We start from the raw sequence: 24,575 nt of genomic DNA, 5'->3' as shown, positions 1-24,575 counted from the left end.
GACACCTCCCAGCAAGAAAGATTAGATGGTTCAACAGCGGTCGACCACGTGCTCTTACATAGCAGAAAAACCTCGACCCCAACTACCTACCTGCATAAGTTGAAAAGGTTCACCGGATGGTGCTGTTATACTCCATTCTAGAATACGTTTTACACCTCAAACATACTGCACTTTCCCTATCATCCCTGAAGGTCAACCTAGTGGCTATCACAGCCTTTAGACAGCCAGTCGAGGGCTACACCATCTTCTCACATTGTTATGAGAAGATTCCTCAAAGGCCTGAACAACCTGTTCCCCGAGCACAAACAACCCCCCAGATCCTTGGAACCTTCAATTGGTTCTTGATACACTCATGCGGCCACCTTTCAAACCTTTGTCCACATCCAGTTTTAACTTTCTTACCATGAAGGTTGTGTTCCTACTGGCAATCACATTTGCATGCAGGGAAGGGGAACTGGCAGCCTTGTTGGCATCACTTCCTTATACCATTTTCACGCCACAGGCAGTCATCCTACGACCACAACCATTATTTTTACCCAAAGTCAACTCCAGCTTCCATATAAATGAACCTATTGTCTTACCTGTGTTCTATCCAAGACCGCATACATCTAAACATCATGCAAGGTTTCATTCACTAGACATCTGTAGAGCACTGGCATTCTATATTGAAAGAACTCGTAATATACGGAAAACAAACCATCTGTTCATCTCGCTAAATGACCGCGCTAAAGGCCATCCATTATCATCTTAGTGAATATCTAAGATAATTGTGTCATGAATCATCAATTGCTACGAAATGAGAAATATCACACTACCTCATCTGATCAGGGCCCATTCCACCAGGGCAGTAGCATCCTCAACAGCCTTCCTTAAAGGGGTCCCTATCAAGGACATCTGCTGAGTGTCAACGTGGTCTTCTGAACTTACATTCGCAAACCATTATGCTCTTTCCAGAGTCATCGTCTCCGACACAGCAGTAGCCAATGCCAATGCCAAGAGGCTTTTGCTCAAGCAGTGTAGACTGCTCCTTCTTGCGCAAAAACCCCTCTTGCGCAAGAGCCATTCTGCCGTTTATTTCAGGCTTATTTGCGCAAGAGGGGGCTTTTGCGCAAGAAGGAGCAGTCTATCTTGTGCAAAATGGTGGCTCATTAAGTATGCAAATGAGGTGCGGCAATATTCATCGCCATGCCTCATTTGCATATATTCTTGTGCAAGAATGTGCAATGTAGACGTAGCCTATTATTAATAAAAAGGAAAAGTGCTAAGGGTGCATGTAGCTGATAACTAAAGAGTAGAGAAACATATTAAAAAATAGGAGTCTCATGGATTGTAGATACATTTGCATATTGTGCATCCTGCATTATTTAATCGCCTAGGAGCTGATCAGACTTGAAAGTTATGATGGAAACATTTGTTGTTTTTACAAATTGACAGCATATTTTGAGGTTATCCAAATGTAGTTCTAAGCCCCAACCTAGGGTATGTCTACACTTGCACCCTAGTTCGAACTAGGGATGCAAATGTAGGCATTCGAAATAGTAAATGAAGCCGGGATTTAAATATCCTGCGCTTCATTAGCATAATCTCGGCCGCACGCTGTTTCGGAACCCAGCTGATTTGAAAGTGCGTTCCAGGTCATGTTAATTCAAATCAAACCCCTTGGTTCGAACTAATGTTACTAAAATGAGGAGTAATGTTAGTTAGAACCAATGGATTTGATTCTAACAAATGCGGCCTTGGTGGCAGACTGCTGTGTGCTCCACAGCATATGTGAAAGCAAGGGGCAAACTTTCCTGCCAGGGTTGGGGCAAAGGCTGAGCGGCTGGTCATGGCATACGAGCAGCTGAACACCAGTGCCATCTGGAGAGCACGTCGGGGCTGTGCTCATCCAGGAGGATTTGAGGTAGAGTTTCAGCCAAGGCCACTTGTGAGACTCTTCCCTGGGCCTCTCCACAAGGAGACCCTGCATTGCCCTTGTGTGCATTTCCTCCCCTACTTCTCCTTTCCCCTGCCTTCCCTTCTTAACTTCTCCCCTCCCCTGCAGAGCAAACAATAAAGACTGTTTGTTTGAACAGACAACTCTGATTTTTTTATTTGGGGAATATACAACAGGGGAGCGACTGAGGAAAGAACCTGGAATTGGGGAGGGGAAGTAAGGGGGAGGAGCAGGTCTCAGGGATGGGGCTATGAGTGGTGCCTGCCTTGGATACCTTGGGAGGCTTTAGTTGCCTGTGAAGTCCCACTGCCACATGTTCGGGGGCCCTGGCAGCCCCTGTGAGGGCCATGAGGAGGAGCCGGGGTGGGAGCAGGGAGCTGGAGGGGTGGGGTGAGCAGTTGGGCAGGGAATTGAGGGGCAGGTGTGGGGAGGTGGCTGGTGCCCTGCTCCATGCATGTAGCCATGCATTCCAGGACAGATGTTATGGAGGAGCACATGGCTTCATGCTAGCATGAAAGCTGCTCCCACATGACCTTCCACTGCTCCCAGTTATGGTGGAAAGGCCACGTTCGCTGCTGGTTCAGCTGTGAAGAAAAGTAACAAGGGCAGTCATCCCAGGAGACACTGTGCATGAAGCCTAGCCCTAATCTCTGAACCGATACCAAAGGTCTCAGTTCACACAATGGCGATGTGCTTCAAGCAAGGCAATCTGTTGTTTACACAGTGGGAACTTTCCTGAAGGGGCACCGACATTCCAGGAGAGCATCACTACCTCCACAGCCAGCGGACAAACAGTCATGGGAATATGATGGCCAGACCAGAAGCCTGTGGATGGGAGGGGAGGATGGGACTTCTCACCTTTCTTCCGTGTCTCACACACACCAGATCTGGCACTGCGATGACTCCCCAGACTGAGCAAGAATTTTTCTCTCTGGCCTTAGTGTAGGTCTGCCGGAGTTCTTTTATTTTCATGCAGACCTGGTTAAGGGTCCGTATGTGTCCTTTTTCCACCAGGCTGGTGGCCATTTCACTGTACATGTTGGCATTCCTTCAAAATAGCAGTAGCTGAGCACACTAACACTATTTCAAAATAACAGTTTTGAAAGAAGCATTATTCTTCTTCGAGTGCTCCCCCTGGGTGCTTCACTGTAGGTGTTGGCCTCATTCTGGCGCCGCAGATTGGAGACTTTCAATAGCTGTAATCAGCCGGGCTGTGCATGCGCGATTAGCACCTCTCACTGGTCACGCCCTTTGATCGTCGCATGTGGCCCGGCTCCCGCCAGTTCCTCTCAACTGTCCTCAGCCTCAGACAGAGCTCTCCTCTTCTCAGAACCTACTTAATCTTCCCTGTAAATAGACAAATGTACATAAGTTAGTTAGGTTTCAACATAGTTTGTTTTCATAGTTCTGATTCCAACTCCCCCCCCCCAAAACCTGTTATGTTAGAGTTTGCGGCTTTGCCACGTCCCCTGCCCCCCCCCCCCTTCTTTCTTGCTGAAGTAGCGGCGTCTTGCCGCCTCAAAAAAAAAAAAGAGAAGACAAAAATAAGAAAAAGAAAGAACAACAACCGAGTAAATGCAATGCCTGGATCACCAGGATTTAAAAAATGTGTTACTATCGTTCACATTCACATCAGCGATCTCCATGCTCTTGTCGTTCCCCAACCCATCAGGTTGCTCCAGTGGAACCGCAGCAACAGGAGAGACACCAACAAACCTCTCCCTCCCACAGGCCGGTGATGGTGACCTAGCATTCAGAGCCCAAAGAAGGTCAGTTATCACAGGCAGATGATCAACAACTGGAGCCACCAGTGGTGGACTGCTTGTCATCTTCCCCTCATGAGGCAGTTTTCCCGGCAGATATGTCCCCGCCGGATGACTTGAAGCAATTTTCAAGAGCTTTTTAAGTGGGTGGCACAGTCACAGGAGGTCCAGTTGGCTGAGGTGCAGACCAAACAGTATCGGTTCTGAAGAACCTACATCCCCAACAGAGCTCAAAGATTGCCCTCCCGATTGATCACGCCATCATGGAGGCTGCTGAGGTCTGGCAGACCCCAGCTTCCATACTACCGACTAGCAAATGAGCGGACAAGAAATATTTTGTGCCTTCCAAGGGCCTCAAGTTCCTTTTCAATCACCCACAACCAAATTAATTAGTGGTTGATGTGGCGCAACAACGGGCCAAGGCACCACAGTACATGAGCATCGCACCTGATTTTAAAAAATTGGACATTTTTGACAGGAAGGTTTACTTGTCAGCTATGCTGCTCCTGCGCATGGCAAATTATGACGCCCTATTATCAATCATAATTTTGTTAACTATTCTAAAATGGCGGATCTTCTGTAATATCTCCCGGATTCAAAGAAACAACTTTTAAAATCTGGGATGCAAGAAGGTTTTTCAGCAGTGCGAGCAGGATTGCAGATTGCCCTAGATATGGCAGACACAGCCGCACATATCACCACGATGGCAGTAGCCATGAGACGGTCGTCCTTGCTTGCTTCAGCTGCAGTCCCCAAGGAGCTCCAAAGCAAGGTGGAGGACCTCCCATTTGATAAAAAAAAAGCTGTTGGCGGTCAAAACAAATGAGGTCCTCCATTTGGGGAAAAATTCCCAGACGACACTTCATACCCTTGGGATGTACACACCGCCCTTCAGGCGTAGGAGATACTACCCATATCAGAGAAGGTACGATTACCCATTCCAGAAGCAGCAATATCACATCTCAGATCAACCCCGTGCAAGACAGAGCCCACAACACAGGAGCCCCCAATCACCCCGTCTGACCAACCAGGCGAATAATAAGCAGGAAATTTGACTTCGTGGTCAAGGGTATGTAACTAGTCCTTCCTACAGATGTGGAACATCACGTCACCTCCCTCTTTCACCATCGCTTCATGTCTTCAGGGTTCCACGAGGAGTAACGGTAGTTCGGAATAGGAAGCCTAATCCGAACTACCTAGTCTGTGCCGCGTGTAGCCGCGGGCACAGAGTCTGAACTAGCGGACATTAAAAAATGGCGGCGCCCGGCAAGATGCAAATGAAGCCCGGGAAATTCAAATCCCGGGCTTCATTTGCAACTTCGGTTGCCTACATTAACCACCCTAGTTCGAACTAGGGTGGTAGTGTAGACATACCCTGAGTCAGTTAACCACAGATGCCTCCCTCATTGGCTGGGGCGCACATATGGATGGCATGTTGGTATAGGGCTAGTGGTCAACAACAGAATCCACTCTGAACATAAATCCTCTAGAATTCAGGGCAGTTTTCCTTGCACGCAAACACTTCTGGGTTCAAATTACCAGCATAACCGTCAGGGTGCTGACAGACAACATCATAACAATGTTTTATATAAATCAGCAGGGGTGAGCACATTCCCAATGGCTCTGCCCACAAGCAGTCCAGTTATGGAACTGTTGTGTCCAAAATGACATCACCTTAATAGCATCATACTTACCTGGCATGAGCAATGTAATGGCAGATGTGGTCAGAAGACATTTCCCACACGATCACGAGTGGTAGATTCAGTCAGATGTTCTTCAGGGCATCTTCCATCTCTGGGGGCTCCACAGATGGACCTGTTCATCACCTACAAAAACAAGAAATGCTACCACTATTATTCGAGAGCTGGCATAGGCAAGGGGTCTTTTGGGGACGCATTACTGATCCGCTGGGACAGGTCACTGCTTTATGCGTTCCCTCCTACGGTGCTCATATCCAGGGTATTAGAGAAAGTCAATGCAGACACAGCCCCAACTGATTCTTATAGCCCCAGCATCGGCAAGGCAACCGTAGTACCCATTTCACAGTTTAATGTCTGTACAACCACTGCGTCCTCTTCCCCCTCTACTAGACCTGCTTTCTCAGAACCATGGTTCTCTTTTGCACCTGAGACTGGAAACCCTGCATCTAACAGCATGGCTCCTAGCTGGTTCAGGGCATCGGAACATCTCTGTTCGGAGCAAGTAAAGACAGTCTTATTGCATAGCAGAAGAGAATCCACAAGCAAGGCTTACCTTGCTAGATGGAGATTTGCTGCTTGGTGTTCTGACAACCAGATCGACCCGTATACATCACCTATGCACCGTATCCTCAATTATGTTCTTTTTCTTGAACAAACAGGTCTTTTAGTGGCCTCTCTGAGAGTCCACTTATCAGCAATTAGTGCCTTCTACGATGCCATAGAAGGGATGTCGGTATTCGCCTACTCGCTTACTAAGAGGCTATTAAAAGGCTTGACAAACCTTAAACCTCTGCGTAGACCACCACCTCCTTACTGGATCTTGAATCTTGTGTTGGATACACTGATATACCCACCGTTTGAGCCAGTGGCCATGACGTCTATCCATATGATCATCATTAAAGTTGTCTTTCTGTTGACAATTACATCGGCGTGCAGGGTTAGCCACCTTTCACAGTCTTCAACAGGGACTCAGTTACATTACATGCCCAACCTACCTTCATCCCTAAAGTTTGTTCTCAGTTTCACATCAATGAATCGATTGTTTTTCTACCCGAAACTCCATGCTTCCGCACGAGAGACACTGCTCCAAACCCTTGACGTGCGTCGAGCAATTGCTTTCTACATTGAAAGAACTCAAGACTGGCATAAAACGGATCGCTTATTAGTATCCATAGCGGACCGTTCTAAGGGCAGCCCTTTGTTGTCCCAGCTTATTTCAAGACTTATAGTGGCATTCATCACTACTTGTTGCTCCATTCGCAACAAAACCCTTCAAAACTTACCAAGAGCACATTTCACCAGAGCTATGGCCACATCAACGGCCTTTGTACAAGGACTCTCGTTAGCTGACATTTGCCGAGCGGCCACTTGGTCATCCAATGCCACATTTATGAAGCATTATGCAATAGTTCAGCGGTGGCTGCAGCAGTACTTTCTCTATGGTGGCTTCAGCAGTACTTTCAGTCACTGATAAACCTTGACTCCAGAGCGCATCCTGAGTACTGCTATGTAGTCACCTAGGGTACGTCTAGACTACAGGCTTTTGTCGACAGAAGTTTTGTCGACAAATACTGTCGACAAAACTTCTGTCGACAAAGAGTGTCTACACTACATTCAGTTCTGTCGACAAAGCAAGCTGCTTTGTCGACATGGTAGTGTAGACGCAAAGGACAGTTTACATGCAATAACACCATCTGTCGACAGAAACTGTGTTGACAGAAGACGTTATGCCTCGTAAAATGAGGTTTACCAGCGTCGACAAAACTGCTGAGTTCTGTCGACGTTATGTCGACAGAACTCAGCGGTAGTGTAGATGCAGGTATAGTTTTGTCGACAGAAGTCCACTTTTGTCGACAAAACCCTGTAGTCTAGACACACCCTAAGTGTCTCTTCTGTCTGGGAGAAGCACATATAATATGCAAGAGTTGAATATGCTGCTCTTTATCAAAAAGGATCCAAATGTCCAGAGAGCTTTCCTAAAACTTTTACTCCTTCAGGGATTCATGAAGGTTTTTTCAGTCCCAAAGGGGAGAAGGCTTCTTGAGGAGACCCTACCACCTTTGAGTGATCCAGAAAGTTCATAGTTCACACTGGGCTCCAGTGACTATGAATCCTAGCTTGCTGTTGGCTGCTTTTCTGAGATCATGGTCATTTGGTATCACACATAGAATATAAGGTGTGGAAGCTAGTGGTCGGAAAAGAAGATAGAACAGAACTGAAGTTGTGAATAGAAGATAAGCCAGAGGTTGGAGTCAGTGGGTTTAGAAGAAGATAGAGGCGAGGTCTGGAGTGGGAACATGCATACGTTATGGCAAGGACCAGTACAAGAAGCAGGTCTGACACAAGACCAGGACAAGAAGCAGCTCCAGGTGCATAATTCACTGAGCACCTGCACTTTTCCTGTTGCCACAAGGCTTAAATGATTATCTTGGCTCTTCTATCCAGCCAGGGAGCACAGTGAAGACTTATGGGGACCAGCTGGTCTCACTTGGTTGCCAGGCAACTCTGACCAGAGTTAGCTGTGTTTCTGATACCAGTGCTTATGTATGCATACCTTCCAGTTTCCTTGATAAAGAGAGTTCTCAAAAAGATTAGGTAGGAGACAGCCCTATGGCAACAGCCTTAGCATGGCCCAGATCATTCTGATATTCCATGAACTTGTTAACACAGCCCTCAGTTAATAGGCCATGTGGCCGACTCCATCTTGGTCTTCGAATCAGCTCTTGATCCTAGAGGCAGCCTTGAAAGGAACCACGAGCCAGAAAGAACTGTGGACCCATCCTGACATAGGATGTACACCAAAAACTTTTAAGCCAGCAGTTATAATATCTCTGCTGCAAGCCTGCAGCAAGAACTGGTAGATTCAATGCATGTAATGTATGATACTTTAACAACCTTACTCTCATGCTTTTCTTTCTTTTAGTAATAAATCTTTAGATACTGAAGGATTGGCTCAGCGTGATTTGTGTGTAAGATCAAGAGTGCAAATTGACCTGGGATCTGTGGCTGGTTTCTTGGAACCGGACAGAACCTATTCAGGGTAGGTGAGATTGGGTTCTAGAACCCCTCACCTGTGGGCATGCCCGGGGCTGTTTGGGCACGGAGAGAGCTGGGGTGTCAGAGAGGTTTGCTCGTGAGGCTTCTGGCTGGCCAGGCTGGCAGCAGAAGCGCTCTGTGGGGCTGGTTTGTGTCCTTTTTGGGAAGGTCCTCCAGTCAGGGGTTGTAAGGAGCCCCGAATTTGAGCAATTCACCTTGAGTGGATGCCCTCAGCTGTGCCCGGACCCAGCCCGGTCTGTCACAGCAGGACATCCCCAAACTCTCCAAGGCTAATGCCAAGTTTCCCCACACCTTTCGGGAACAGACTAGCATGTTTCTACCAAGTGTGGAGCTGTGGACAAGTGGATGCTGGAAATAGTGCAGAATGGTTACTGCATCCTCTTTTCAGTTACTCCTCCTATGCATCCCCTGCACTGTCCTTCAGGGACCCATCTCATGAGAGCTCTCTCGTGCAAGAACTGAACCATCTCCTGCAACTGGCAGCAATAGAACATGTACTTCAACAACATGGGGAAAGGGTTTTATTCCCATTATTTTCTTATGGCAAAGAAAACCGGAGGATGGAGGCCTGTCCTTGATTTATACAACCTCCGCCAATTCATTTGTACAGAACTCTTCAAGATGGTGTCCCTTGCCACTATAATCCCTGCCTTGGAGAAAGGAGACTGGCTGTCTACCCTCAACCTACAGTTCACATATTTCCATACACCCTGCACACAGAGGTTTCCTCCACTTTGTAATCATTTCCGATACACAGTATTTCTTTTTGTACTCTCAACTGCTCTGAGAGTCTTCTCCAAAGTCCCCAGCAATGGTAACAGCATATCTCCAGAAAATTAGAATTGTCATCTTCCCATATCTGGATGATTGCCTATTAAAAGGACCCTCCTTCCTCGACACAGAACAAGTGGTGACCATCACCAGAACCACGTTCAACAAGCTAAGCCTACAATGGAATTTCCAGAAGTGCACATTTAAACCCACACATCACCGAGACTGTACAACTGCTATAACATCATTCCTGTTTCAGAGAGCCACAGTCATCACGGACCTGATTTCCCTGGTACAGCACAGTCCAAAGGTTATAGCAAGGCTTTGTCTACAGCTCCTGTGCCATATGGCCACAGTGACGGTTGTAGTTCCAAATGCACGTCTCCACATGAGATTGTTACAGGTATAGCTAAACCCAATTTACAGACCACACATCTAGCATATAAAACAAATACCTTTCTTTTCCCCCCAAGATATAGGAATTCTTTTCTTGGTGGACGGATCAGGACAACTCTTGCAGAGGGGTACCTTTCATCCCACACCCCCATGTATGACAATCACCACAGATGCTTCTCTAGTAGGATGGGGAACTCATATTGGCTACCACGTTGTTTAAGAACAGTGGTTTCAAGAGGAGTCCAATCTACATATCACGCCCTTTTGTAAACTAAATTCTAAACAAGTCATTACATGGACAATCTGACAATAATGTTTTACATAAACCTCCAGAGTGGAGCTTGCTCTTAACCACTTCGTCTAGAAGCTATCCAACTATGGGAATGGTGCATCCCATGCAACATCAGTCTCACAGCATCTTACCTCCCCATCAAAGACAACATTCTGGCGGACAACCTTAGCAGACTGTTTACTTTGAATCACGAATGTGAGTTCAACCCCAGCATGCTTACACGGGTATTGAAATGATTGGGGTACCCTACCATAGACCTGTTTGCAAACTGTTCCGATGCCAAATGCTTGAGGTATTGTTCCAGGGAAGGCCTTGGCTACACTGTGGGACACGTTCACAATAAAATGAGATGCATCCCTACTATATGCATTCCTGTCACTGCCTTTACACCAACAGGTAATCCTCTAGATAGAGCCAGTGTCATTCTAATAGCACCCAATTGGCCCAGGCAGACCAGGGGCCCTTACCTGCTCCAGATGGCATTTGTGTCCCCTTGGCGCTTCCCTTTGGTTTCCTGGCTCCTCACTCAGAATGATGGAGATCTTTGTTACCCCAGTGTTCTGAAGCTTCAGCTCCAGATATGGCTCATTGCTGCTTAATGCCACTTGAAACAACATGCTCAGCACTGGTACAGGAAATCCTCCTCAATTCTTGTAGACCATCTGCAAGAAAACATATTTAAATAAGTAGCATTGATTCACTCTATGGTGTGACAAGCAACAGATCTCTCCCATGTCAGCTGATCTTCCCCAAATATTACTCCTCAAGGACACGGGACTCTCCCTTAGCTACACAAGGGTACATCTTGAGATTACAGCATTACATCTTCCTGTAGATAGTTACTCTCTGGCTTTGTTTACACTGCAAGTTTTTGCGGCAGAAAATATGCTAATGAGGGATTCATTAGCATAAGTTGTGATATCATTAGCATATTTTTTGTTGTTTCTTTTTGCGCAAAAAGAAGCAGTGTAGTTGCTTCCGTTTTGCACAAAACCCCCATTTTGTGCAAGATCCTTATGCCTCTCTGGGACAGGCATAAGAATCTTGTGCAAAATGGGGTTTTTGCACAAAACAGAAGCGGCTACACTGCTTCTTTTTGCGCAAAAACCCCTTGCGCAAAAAGAAACGGTAGAAAATATGCTAATGATATCGTGACTCATGCTAATGATTCCCTCATTAGCCTATTTTCTGCCACAAAAATGCGTAGTGTAGACAAAGCCTCTGATTACACACCTTTCAGTCAAACATTTTCTAAAAGGACTAGGAAATACATACTCCACCAGCTAAAGCTCCCATTCCAGCTAGGGATCTAAATTTTGTCCTAGGGGTGTTAATGGGAAAGCCCTTTGAACTCATGGCTGCATGCTCTTTATTGCATTTATCTATGAAGGTGGCCTTTCTAGTAACCATCATTCAACAATGCAGGGTGAGTGAACATGGAACTCTCATGATAGCATGGAACATGGAACTCTCATCCTTCATATACCATATTTCACAAATATAAGGTTGTCTTCTGCGCACAACCTAAGTTTCTTCCAAAAGCTCTTCCCTCTTTCAACTGTAATAAAGCCATATACTTATCTGTCTTTTTCCTCAAGCCTCACTGTAACCGTCCCCTTAAAGGCCACCCCGAGTTTGGGTGGGCAATCGTCTTGTGTGGAAGATTTGCCCTATGGTCGGCCTCCTGGCCCTGGCGTATCTCCCGTACCTTAGGCGTGATCCGAGCCTGCGCGGATCCCTGGGGGACCGGGAAGGGGGCTCGGGCCCTCCCTCTCTCCAAGCCCTGACCCAGGGCCCTAAGAAGGGGACGTGCATCCCCTGTCAGTGGAGGGGGTCAAGATTCCACCAAACCCTCCACTTGTGGGGTTCGCGGCCCCACCCTGGGTCCTCTACTGGCTCCCCCAGCGTGGGGATAAGCTTACCCTCTGTCTCTCGCTTCGGGGGGTTCCTGGCAGCCTGTACCCCTCGGGGTCCGGGCTTCATGTCAGGACCTGGGGCTCCTCCCAGGGCCGAACACTCCCCCCCTCCTGGCCGCGTCTACGGCCCTTTTGAATTTCCCGCCGGTTGGCGCCTTGGGCTGACGTCACTCCTGCGCCCGGGCCCCCGCCCTTCTCGGCGTCCTGGCCGGCGCCCCTGCTGACGTCATGAGCAGGCGCCAGACGGGGCTGCGGGCTATTGGCTGCGGTGTCGCTCGGCGTCTTCTTTCGGCTCTCGGCGGCGCACCCCCAGCCGCTTAATTCCCCCTCCTGGCCTTCGCCCCCCGCCTCGGTGGCCGTCCCAGTGCAGGGTAGAGCGGGTGGTCCGCCTGCCCCGTCACACTCACAATAAAAGCAGAGAGATGACCTTATGTACTTTGGACAACTGTAGGGCATTGGCCTTCTACTTGCAAAGAATAAAATCATTTCAGAATTCTTCCAGGATTTTTTAATCTTCCACAGAGAGATTAATGACATGCCCATCTCTAAACAGAGACTATCCAACTGGATATCAGAATGCATTCCTCTTGCATATACCATATTCACTTGTGAGCCCCCAATAACAATATGGGTCCACTCTACCAGAGCAATGGCAGCATCTACAGTAAAATGAGCTTGTAAAACTTGTGATTTGTTAATTTCCTTCACAATAGTTTTACAAGTAGCTTCAGTTTCTTGAACAGATTTTAAGTTACTGATGTCACCAATTAACAGATTTAGTGTATGAGCAGCACAAGTGGACATGGCAATGTGATTGTATTTTTATTTAAGCATTGATAATGATTTCACCATTGCTGCAGCATTATCAGTGACAATGGCACCAAATTTTTCAGTGCCTATTTCTGTCATTATTTCTTCCATACGGAATGCCATATACTCAGCAGTATGGCGTTCAACATCGGTTGCCATTGTCTTGTAAAACACTGGTTGGGGTGTTGATATAATAAAATTTATAGCAGATTCATTTCTTTGGTTGCTCCAAGCATCACACTGCAGTGCAAGAGAAGAGGTGTCAGCAATTTTTGTTTTTATAAGAGCATCAACACATTGATATTCAGCTTCCAAAAGTTTGTTAGAAAGTATGTACCTGGATGGCATCTTGTAAGATGGTCTTAATTTTTGCATGAAAGTAATCCAATCTTCATTTTCAACCAGTGAAAGAGGCAATTCTGATGAGAATATAGCTCGTGCAAAAAATTCATCCAAAACTTTGTTTTCAGTTTCATTCATAGAATCAAAGTAGAGACTTATAAACTGACACACCTTGGCTGAACTAGATGTGGAATGTGGTGATGTAAATTCACTGTCACTCTATCAGTGTTCTATAGATGTTAATGCAATTGATGGTTGAGGTGATCTACTTCTGGACTCTGAGAATTTTGTTGCCTTTTCCTTGATGTAAGCAGGAGTCTTCAAACAATTGGAAATATGCTCTCTCATCCTTGTTGCATTTCTGATCTATTCAGCCTTGCAATACTTATATTCATATAACACTTTGTCTTTAACTGTTTTATGAAGGAAATAATCCCACACATCACTTTTAGGCTTAATTCTTCTTTTCATCCTGATGAAAACACATATGCACCTTTCACAAAAGAGAATAAATGTGTTATTGCCTCTATATATACTTTTTGTGATGCTTCCAGAAAGTTCCATAGCAGTCAGAATTCCTGACTCATGAATGTTCTAGAAAGCTCCATAACATTCTGGAACATTCTATAATGTTCTCAAACTATCTTGAATGATCAAGAAAGCTCTTTAACATTCAGGGTGTTCTAAAAGTTGAATACAATATATTATTTCAAGAGGAAATGAAAAATTAGAAAATTCTCAAAAATTCTTCGGAAATAATCTTTTGGAGAATATTCTCAGAATATTCTCATGCTCGGAAAATAATTCTCCAGAGAATATTCTCACCTCGCATTACTACTTGTCAGTGCCTGTGTTAAGTTCTCAATGAGTCTTTATGTCTAAATTGTGGAAGAGATCTTACTTCTTTATTGTAATATTTTGTCTAATTATAATTTCTCAGTCTTTTCCTCATGATCACAGACTCCTTATTCATCCTTTATTTTTGTCCCATATCTGGTCATCAAGCATGTATATGTCTGTAGAGGAGTTCAGGCGGTGACTTCCTACATTGTAGTAGTGTGGCTCTATATTTGAGTAGTGCTTAATACAGATTTTCTCTTCCATTCATTGTGTTTTCAGCATACTCATTACTATATACATATGAGGCTAATGAGGAGCTTAGGGATAATGGCAAAAATGGGAATAAGGATATGGAGGTAGATATTACCATATCTGAGGTAAAAGCCAAACTCGAACAGCTTCATGGGAGTAAATCGGGGGGCCCAGATAATCTTCAACCAAGAATATTAAAGGAACTAGCACATGAAATTGCAAGTCCATTAGCAAAAATGTTTAATGAATCTCTAAACTCAGGGGTTGTACCATTTGATTGTAGAATTGCTAATATAGTTCCTATTTTTAAGAAAGGGAAAAAAAGTGACCTGGGTAACTACAGGCTGTTAGTTTGACATCTGTAGTATGCAAGGCCTTGGAAAAAATTTTGAAGTATAAGGTAGTTAGGGACATTGAGGTTAATGGCAATTGGGATAGATTACAACATGGTTTTACAAAAGGTAGATCGTGCCAAACCAACCTGATCTCCTTCTTTGAGAAAGTAACAGATTTTTTAGATAAAGGAAATGCAGTGGATCGAATCTACCTCGATTTCAGTAAGGTATTTGATACAGTACCTCATGGGGAATTATTGGTTAAATTGGAAAAGATGAGGATTAATATGAAAATTGAGAGGTGGATAAGCAACTGGTTAAAGGGGAGACTTCAGCGCGTCATACTAAAAGGTGAACTATAAGGTTGGAGGGAGGTTACTAGCGGAGTTCCTAAGGGATCAGTTTAGGGACCAATCTTATTTAATCTTTTTATTACTGACCTTGGCATCAATAGTGGGAGTGTGCTAACAAAGTTTGCGGATGACACAAAGTTGGGAGGTATTGCCAATTCAGTAAAGGATCGGGATATCATACAGGAAGATCTGGATGTTCTTGTAAATTGGAGTAATAGTAATAGGATGAAATTTAATAGTGAGAAGTGTAAGGTTATGCACTTAGGGTTTAATAACAAGAATTTTAGTTATAAGCTGGGGACACATCAGTTGGAAGTGACGGAAGAGGAGAAGGACCTTAGAGTCCTGGTTGATCACAGGATGACTATGAGCCGCCAATGTGACATGGCCGTGAAAAAGGCTAATACAATTTTGGGATGTATTAGGTGAGGTATTTCCAGTAGAGATAAGGAGGTGTTAGTGCCGTTATACAAGGCATTGGTGAGACTTCATTTGGAGTACTGTGTGCAGTTCTGGTCTCCCATGTTTAAGAAGGATGAATTCAAACTGGAACAGGTACAAAGAAGGGCCACTAGGACGATTCGAGGAATGGAAAACCTGTCTTATGAAAGGAGACTCAAGGAGCTTGGCTTGTTTACCTTAACCAAAAGAAGTCTGAGGGGAGACATGATTGCTCCCTTTAAATATATTAGATGGATAAATACCAGGGAGGGAGAGGAATTATTTAAGCTCAATATCAATGTGGAGACAAGAACAAATGGATATAAACTGGCTATCAGGAAGTTTAGACTCAAAGTTAGACGAAGGTTTCTAACCATTAGAGGAGTGAAGTTCTGGAACAGCCTTCGAAGGGAAGTAGTGGGGGCAAAAGACCTCTCTGGCTTCAAGATTAAGCTAGATGGGTTTACGAAGGGGATGGTTTAATGAGATAACATGATCTTGGCAACTAACTGACCTTTCACTATCGGTGGTAAATAGGCCAATGGTGGGGTGATAGGAGTTACTATAGAGAACTTTTCCTAGGTGTCTGGCTGGTGAGTCTTGCCCACATGCTCAAGGTTCAGCTGATCGCCATATTTGGGGTCAGGAAGGAATTTTCATCCATGGTAGATTGGCGGAGGCCCTGGAGGTTTTTCGCCTTCCTCTGTAGCATGCGGCATGGATCACTTGCTGGAGGATTCTCTGCATCTTGGGGTCTTCAAACCATCATTTGAGGACTTCAATATCTGAGATATAGGTGAGAGGATTATTCCAGGAGCGGGTGGGTGAGATTCTGTGGCCTGCGTTGTGCAGGGTGTCAGACTAGATGATCATAATGGTCCCTTCTGGCCTTGAGGTCTGTGAGTCTATACATCGTCTAAATTCAGCTAATCCATTGGCTGGACTATGGGCTCTAAATGTCATGCATTTTAGCAAAATCCAAAAATTCACTATTTTTGAACTGTGGTCCATTGTCAGTTATGACTATTTTTTGTATTCTGTGACATACAAATACAGATTTAATGTGCCTGACAACAGCTGATGCTGTGGTATCTTTAAGTGTGATGACTTCTGGGAAACTGGTCTGATCTATACATATAAAAATTTGTTTCTGCCTGCCTCTTCCCTTCCACCCCCCTCAATCCATTCCCTCCCCCCTCCCCGCCCTTTACGGGGAGATTTTTGCAAATCCAGTAATGTCCCTGAACCACTATTGCTCTGTTTAAACTTTAGCAACCAAGCTAACAGGCCCAAATTAGAGCTAGACCACATTCAGGAAAAAAAGGGAGTTTGGGTGTCACAGAGAGGGCAGCTTGACCCTGTATCCTTCCTGAGGCCCAAATCTCTAGTAAAATCGCTTAGCTATACATTAAGAAAAACAGGAAGTTTGTCTAAGGGTATGTCTAGACAACGTGCCTCTGTCGCCAGAGGCATATAGATTAGGCTACCTGGCATAAGAAAATGAAGCAGCGAGGGGAGAGCCGGGGCTGCTTATCCCCAGAAAGAGGGGAGTGGGCAAGTGTAGTGAGCAGGGGGTGCAGCCCCTTAGTAGTCCATTACAACCAGATGATTGTGTTCTTTCCAAGCAGAATATGTCAGTTCCAATTTTGTCCAAAGGAATTGTGAGTTATTTATATAATATCCTTGGTTCTCTCTGCTGAGAATCTCTGTATTTCTGACATGACCCACACTTGCTTGCCATTTTTTCAGTTCTCAAAGAGGTAATCATGTTAGTCTCTATCTACAAAACCAGTGAGGAGTACTGTGGCACCTTAAAGACTAACCAATTTATTTGAACATAAGCTTTAATGGGAAAAAAACACTTTCTTAGATGTGTGGACTTTCATCTGACACAATGTTTTTTACCCACAAAAACTTATGTCCAAATAAATCTGTTAGTCTTTAATGTGCCACAGCATTCCTCATCATTTCTTGAATGTCACTATTTATCCGTGGTCAGAATTCAATTTCTCTAGCTCTACTTTTTGATGTAGTCATTCAAAGTGCCCTTCATGTATTTATTCTAAATATTTTCCTTCTCATCACTGTGGGAATGACAATCAATGTTCCTTTCAAGAATGTGCCAGAAATCACTAAAAGCTCATCTTTTCCTCCTTATCACTTTTATTATTACTTGCAGCATTTCATCTTTAGCTATTTTTGTCTCCAGTTCATCCCATATGCTTGTAGGTACAGCACATGTTTTTATCACATTCACATGTATGCTTAGTACTTATTCTAGATCACCCAGCTGTGTATTGTCACATGGCCTATATGCTCTTGATAGTATGTCTGCCATTACTAAGTGGTATCCATGTTGGAACTCTAGAAAGGCATCATACTTTTCTGTACTTTCAGAAGCAATTGTTGAATCCTTGATGGTGCTTCTACAAAATCCTTTTTTTTTTTATTACAAGCAATGGTTTGTGATCAGCTCCTGCTTTGAAGCTACCACCATAGAGAAAGTCATGAAATTTTATACATACATGCACCAGACCTAGCACATCTTTTTCAAATTGTGCATAAATTCTCTATGGCTGTCATAGCGTTAGATGCATTTGAGACTGGAAAGCAGTCCATTCCAGGACACTATAATAGTACTGGTCCCAGCCCCCCTTTCAAAGCATCTATTGAGAATGTGATGTCTTTCACTGGGTCAAAAACTGCACTCCAGAGCTAATAGAATTTGCTTTAAATCATTGAATTCTCTTCTATGATCTGGCATCCATGCCCATTTGGTGACCTTGTGGAGAGATGTCTTAGGTGAGTTGTGCAAGCTCACTATTTAAGCTTGAACTTGATGACATAAATCAACATGCCTGACAGCTTTTGAATTCCCTTTTTATTTTCAGGTCTCTGCATGATCAGTCTTGCTTGACTCTTTAATTCATCAGGCAAGATTCCCTTAGAGGTCAGTCTCTCTCCCAAGTATGTTATTTCCTTTGTTTGAAATTGACATTTGGACTTACTCAATTTAAGGTATTAGCACTTGCAGTACTCTTCTCAGTGTGCAGTGACTGCACTGCCCCACATGATGTCATCAATGTGCACATTAACACCTGTTTGGCCCTCTTGTGTCTGGTTTATTGTATTGTAAAGTAGTTCTGGTATTTAACATACTCCAGAAGCAGTCTTTGGAAGCAGAATCTGCCAAGTAGTGGTACATTGAAAGTTTAGATATTGGTGTTCTCAGGCTACATCTAGACTACACCTCTCTGTGGACAGAGAGATGTAGATTAGGCACATTGAAATTGCAAATGAAGCAGGGATTTAAATATCCCATGCCTCATTAGCATAAACATGGCCACCTCTTTTTTTTAAATGGAGTTTTTTTAAAAAAAATGGCAGTCTAGATGCAGATCTGTCGAAAATAAACCCTTATTTGACAGATCCTGTATTCCTAAAAAATGAGGTTTACAGGAACTGTTGAAAAAGGGTTTATTTTCGACAGCTCCATGTCTAGACTATCTTTTTTTTTTTTTAAAAACTCTGTTTCGGAAAAAAGTGGCAGCCATGTTTATGCTAATGAGGTGAGGGATATTTAAATCTCTGCTTCATTAGCAATTTCGATGTGCTTGAGCTACATCTCTCTGTCAACAGAGAGGTGTAGTCTAGACACACCCTCAGTGTCCCAGGAGATCTGCCAAAATGCAGCTGATGCATCTGATATTTTGAAGACTTTGTCTTTTGTCTCAGACAAAATTCTGCTTCTTGGAGTCTAGTGAAAGTGTTCTTTTTAAAAATTTTGTTCAGCTTCTTACTGCCCATTTATAGCTATAGTCCCGCTCCTTTTGTCTATACAGAGAAGTGACCCTGTGGGTGCTCCACCGTAGGTCTTTGAGGTGCCTATGCGCACCAAGTAGGAAATTTACAGTAGCTGTGCCCTCCGGTAGGCTGTGCATGCGAAGCAGACAGCACATGTAGTGCTGCTACCACACTTGTGCAGCCAACCATCCCTTCAGTTTCTTCTCTGTTGCCGCCGGCATCGATCGGAACCACAGTTGCTCTCCAATTTCTTTTAAAGTACTTTAAAATTTTGAAAATTGTCTTGTTACTCACATAGGGTACGTCTACACTACAGCGCTAGTTCGAACTAACTTAGTTCGAATTAGTTAATTCGAACTAAGCTAGTTCGAACTAACGCATCTAGAACTAAAAACTAGTTCGAACTAGCGTTTTGCTAGTTCGAACTAGTAAGTCCACATTGAGTGGACTCTGAACAGGGCTTAATGATGGCCGGAAGCAGTGCCGGCAGGGCATAAAAGGAGGACTTAGAGCATGGAGATACTGTCTCAGGCTAGCCGAGGGCTGCGCTTAAAGGGTCCCGACCCCCACCCCGGACACACAGTTCTAAGGGGTGCCCCGCTTGCAAAGAAGTTCTGGCTTGGAGTGCCCTGAGTGCCCACACTGGGCACATCACACCACTTGGCCATCAGCCCGGCTGCACTTGCCGCAGGCTGCCATCTGGGGAGAGGGAGTAATTGGGGGGCTGCAGGAGAGCTTCCACCCCCAGAAGCCCGCAGAGCCAGCCCAGTCCTCCCCATCGGGGGCTCGTACCCCATTCCTCCCTCACCTCCTTCCACTTGCCCTTCCCTAGCCCCCCTTCTTATTGATGTACAAAATAAAGATAACGTTTCTTCCAACATTGACTCTGTCTTTATTGAAAAAAACTGGGGGAGACTGGGAAAAGGAGGTGGGAGAGGGGAAGAGAAAGGCTGGGAGAGGGGAGGGCAACTAACATGATCAGGGGTTGGGAACAGGTCCCAGATGAAGAGAGGCTACAGAGACTGGGACTGTTCAGCTTAGAAAAGAGGAGACGGAGGGGGGACAGGATAGAGGTCTGTAAAAGCAGGGGTTGGGTGGAGAGGGTGCATTCAGAAAAGTTCTTCATGAGTTCCCATAAAGAAGGACTAGAGGACACCAAAGGAAAGGAATGGGTAGCAGGCTTGAAACTAGTAAGAGAAAGTTGTTCTTCTTCACAAAGCAAATAGTTAACCTGTGGAACTCCTTGCTGCAGGAGGCTGTGAAGGCTACAACTAGAACAGAGTTTAAAGGGAAGTGAGATAAAGTGATGGAGGTTGGGTCCATGGAGTCCTATTAGCCAGAGGGTAGGAGTGGTGTCCCTGCCCAAAGTTTGTGGAAGGCTGGAGAGGGATGGCACGAGACAAATGGCTTGGTCATTGTCTTCGGTCCATCCCCTCCAGGGTCCCTAGGGTTGGCCGCTGTGGGCAGACAGGCTACTGGGCTAGATGGACCTTTGGTCTGACCCAGGACGGCCATTGTAAGCTCAGGGCTCAGTGTCGGGGGTCTCAGTGGACCCCCTTGATTTTCATGCACACCTGCTCCTGGGTGGCCAGGCTGGCAGCTCTCCTGCCCTAGACGGCCACTTTCCTGTGCCTAGTGCGGAGATCATGGACAAGGTCCACGATGTCCGCACTAGTCAGGAAGATGCCCGCCTCTTGCGGTCCAGGGCAAGCTCCCGGGAGCCGCCAGCCTGGTCCCGGCAAGAGGGGGTGGGCTGGGGGGCATCGGGTGGGTGGCTCTGTGCCGTGCCAGGTGCAGGGTCTGCTAGCTGGGTGCTGGCAGGCTTGCACCTGGCACGGGCACCGTAGCCAGCCCGTGCCCCTTTAAGGGGTCCGGGGCCGGGAGGGGGGCATAGAGTTTCCCTGGTGTTGGCCAGAGTGGCCACCAGGGAAACCTGGGGAGGGCTAGCCTCCCACTAGTTCGAACTAAAGGGCTACACAGCCCTTAGTTCGAACTAGCTAGTTCGAACTAGGCGTTAGTCCTCGTAAAATGAGGTTTACCTAGTTCGAACTAAGCGCTCCGCTAGTTCGATTCAAATTCGAACTAGCGGAGCGCTAGTGTAGCGCATAGGAAAGTTAGTTCGAACTAACGTCCGTTAGTTCGAACTAACTTTCTAGTGTAGACATACCCATAGTTAGTTAGTGTTACAGTTCTTTCTAGTTTATAGTTAAAGTTTTTTCTTCAAAAAAACCCAACAACCTCTTTTCTCCTGTTATACAGCTACTGTTTTTTGGCCTCACAGACTCTTACTACATGGGCTGCCTGGTTCCCCAGGAGTCAAACGTTGCTTCTCCTTCAGGTTATCTATTCCTGTCTCTGTCAATCATTCCAAGTATGTGCGCTGTTTGGGTCAGGCACATGCTACCGCACAGTGTCAGCTTTTCAGACAGTTAACAGCTCGCACGCGGAAGGCATGGGAGCTTCAACTGAAACTTCTATTGCTTGAGAAAACAATGAGACTTGCATTGGGCTACACTCCCTGGGAGATGCATTTACAATACCTTCTAATGCATCCCTTCTATATGTGTTTCCTCCGATCCCACTTCTTCACCAGGTGATCAACAAGATAAGAGCAGATGCAGCATTAGTAATACTTATTGATCTAGCATGGCCACGACAGACCTTCTAGACTTACCTGCTAGAAGATGGGGAACTATTGGGAGACGCCATGAAGGTCTCATGGACATGTGGAGCAGGTATGTAGAGATGGTCAAATCTGGAATCCATCCCTCCAGATCCCTGGGCATGGTTCCTCAGTGGCTCTCTTCAGTAGAAGCAACATTTACAGATCAAGTCAAACAGATCTTAATAAGTAGTCACAGAGTAACAAGAAAGTCTTACCTCCACAAGTGGAGCAGATTCTCCCTCTGGGTAGGTCAGAGATCCATGAATCCATCAACAATCCCACTATCTGATATATTAGAGTACCTTTTAAACCTAAAATGCTCAGGTCTTTCATTTAGTTAATTGAAAAGACACCTCGCCGCCATAACAGTACCCCTCACAAGCTAGCGAAAGTACACCTTGCAATCCATTTAAAACAAATCAGTATTTGCCTACCCAACAACTTTGTGCTTTCTAAAAGGCATTCAAAACACATTCCTGCCAGTTAAAACCCCAGTTCAACCTCCAGTTAAAACCCCAATTCTGGGACCTCAATCTGGTACTTCGTGCTCTCACCCATATACCATTAGACCCTATGATTACATGCTCAATGCTTCACCTCTCAATGAAGATGACTCTGCTGATCGCTCTTACACCAGCCAGCAGGGTGAGCGAAATTGGGGCACTAATGGCTGACCCACTATTTGCAATATTTCATAAGGATAGGGTGATTCTGCAACCACACCCAAAGTTACCACCGAATATACTTACTTTCTTATTTATTTCCTTGTGGTGTTACCTGTCTTCTTTCCACTAGTCTTCTTTCCACTCATGTCACCGCTGAAGAAGCTAAATGGCACACGCTTGATGTGCGTTGAGCAATTGCCTTCTATTTGGAAAGGATAGAAACAGACTTTTCATCTCCACTGCTGAAAGATCCCTGGGCATGCAATCTCTACCCAGAGACTATCCAGATGGATTTGAGACTGCATCTGCCTGGATTACACCAGTTTTAACCAGGAGCCTTCACTTCTGTTGCGGGCACACTCCATGAGGGCCATGGAAACCTGTACAGCTTACTTTAGTAACATTCCTCTCAGACATATGCAGAGCTGTAACTTGGTCTTCCACGTACACCTTCGCCAGAGATTATGTGCTCGATAATTACCTAAAATAGGGCACTAAATTTAGACATACGGTCCTGACCAAGGTCCAACACAGCATTTAGCTGAAGCACCTGCCTTACCATTATGGGTACTATTCTATAGTCACCTAAGGTGGAGCACCCACAGGGAAAGTCCTTGAAGAAGAAGAGGAGGTTACTCACCCTGTTCATTAACAGAGGTTCTTCAAGACGATTGTCCCTGTGCTGTCTATGGCCTTCCTGCTGTTGGCCTTCGCTACTTGTATGAACATGGCTCCGACTGTGGATTTCCCCACATCAAACTGGTTCCTGACAGAGTGGTAGCTTTCTGGCATGGAGAACTTCTAGAGTGTATTGGCAAGGCGTTAATTCATGGGGATGGCAGGGAGCATGCAGGTGTCCTGTCACCTGAGGGAAGGGGTGAGCCACTTGTACAGGTCAAGGAAGGTGGACTTCTGCATGCGGAAGTTCTGCAGCCACTGCTGGTCGTCCCATCACTGCAGGATGATGTGGTCCCACCAATCTGAACTGGTCTCCTTCTGCCAGAAGGGGATTGCAAAATAATTTCCTTGTGTAGACATGCCCCTATCTTATTTAGTTTTGGAACTCTGCTTTGAGATGCTTCTAGACACCCATCTTTGCTTGTTGCAAAATAGATGAAAACATGGGCCCAGGTAGACCAAAATCTGCTGGGTCTCTGGATCAAGGAGAATGTGTTCAGCGCTCTCTATGGTTGGCCTACTTACTTGTCTGAACAGTGAGTTGTCTGTGTTTTGCTGATACCCAATGAAGATAGACTTAGCTGTAACAGATAGAAAAGGCATACTTTGTTAAAACTATCAGTTCTTCTGATAGGAGGCTATGAAAGCTGGAAAGTAAAAGAAAAAGACATTTGGCCTGTTATGGTTAAGTAGTTTAAAAATAAACTGCAAGCTACAGACTTTGTAAACACATTTGTAAACAAAAATGTCTGGACTGTTACTGTTTTATACTGGGCATATTTTCACTAGTGAAATCTATTATGGAAAGGTTAAAGTTCTTATATACTTTGTAAATAATATTCCTTAGATTGTAGAGAAGCATATGCAGCCTTTTATAAATAAATTAAAAAAAAATATTCAGTTATGCTGTTCTGTTCCTCAGACTCAAAATTGAGTGTATAGGCAACAACTCAAGTGAATACACTATAGATATATAAGTAATATACCTATTGTGCATTACATGGCAGGACGTTACATTACTTTTTGGCCCACCTTTTACATTTAGAAGTCTGACTGTGATCACATCTGAGATGGAATGTTTAAATAATGAATACTTGTTTTAGGGAAGAGAAACATACAGTGCTCATAATGAAAGCTTAATATCTATATCAGATTGCATATAGATATCCTAAAAAGATGATATTTGAATAATCTATTAAGAAACTGTAGAAGTTATAGTTAAAGTTAATGCATTGCTTGTTAAAAAGAAAATTTTAAAATGGCAGTTTTATAATGCAGTATACCTTCGAGAACAGTTTCACAACTTGGTTCGTAAACTTATTCAAGAAGAATCCATCTTTGTTTCTACCTTCATATGTATAGTTTATTTTGCTGTAGTAAATATTTTTCTAGTAACACAGTGTGAAGAGCCCAACTTTTATTTGTAGTTAGAAATTGTACCCACAAGAGGACCTCTGTTGTGAAAGTCAGAGTCATACAAACTCTTTGATTATTGTAACATTACTGTAACCTACTAAATCAATTGACTATACCATTGTATATTTTAATGATGAAAACAA

At 44.7% G+C, this 24,575-nt stretch overlaps 1 protein-coding gene across 1 annotated transcript in view; it reads left to right on the top strand.

Annotated features, from left to right (window-relative positions):
* ZCWPW2 (zinc finger CW-type and PWWP domain containing 2) overlaps positions 1–24,575 on the top strand; it is a 109,852-nt gene that overhangs the window by 29,105 nt on the left and 56,172 nt on the right. The window lies entirely within an intron of this gene.

Source organism: Pelodiscus sinensis, chromosome 2 (genome assembly GCF_052426305.1).
Source record: "Pelodiscus sinensis isolate ZL-2025 chromosome 2, ASM5242630v1, whole genome shotgun sequence".
NCBI classification, from domain to species: domain Eukaryota; kingdom Metazoa; phylum Chordata; order Testudines; family Trionychidae; genus Pelodiscus; species Pelodiscus sinensis.
Note: the sequence above shows the minus strand (reverse complement) of the source record. Positions and strands in the feature narration are given on the sequence as shown.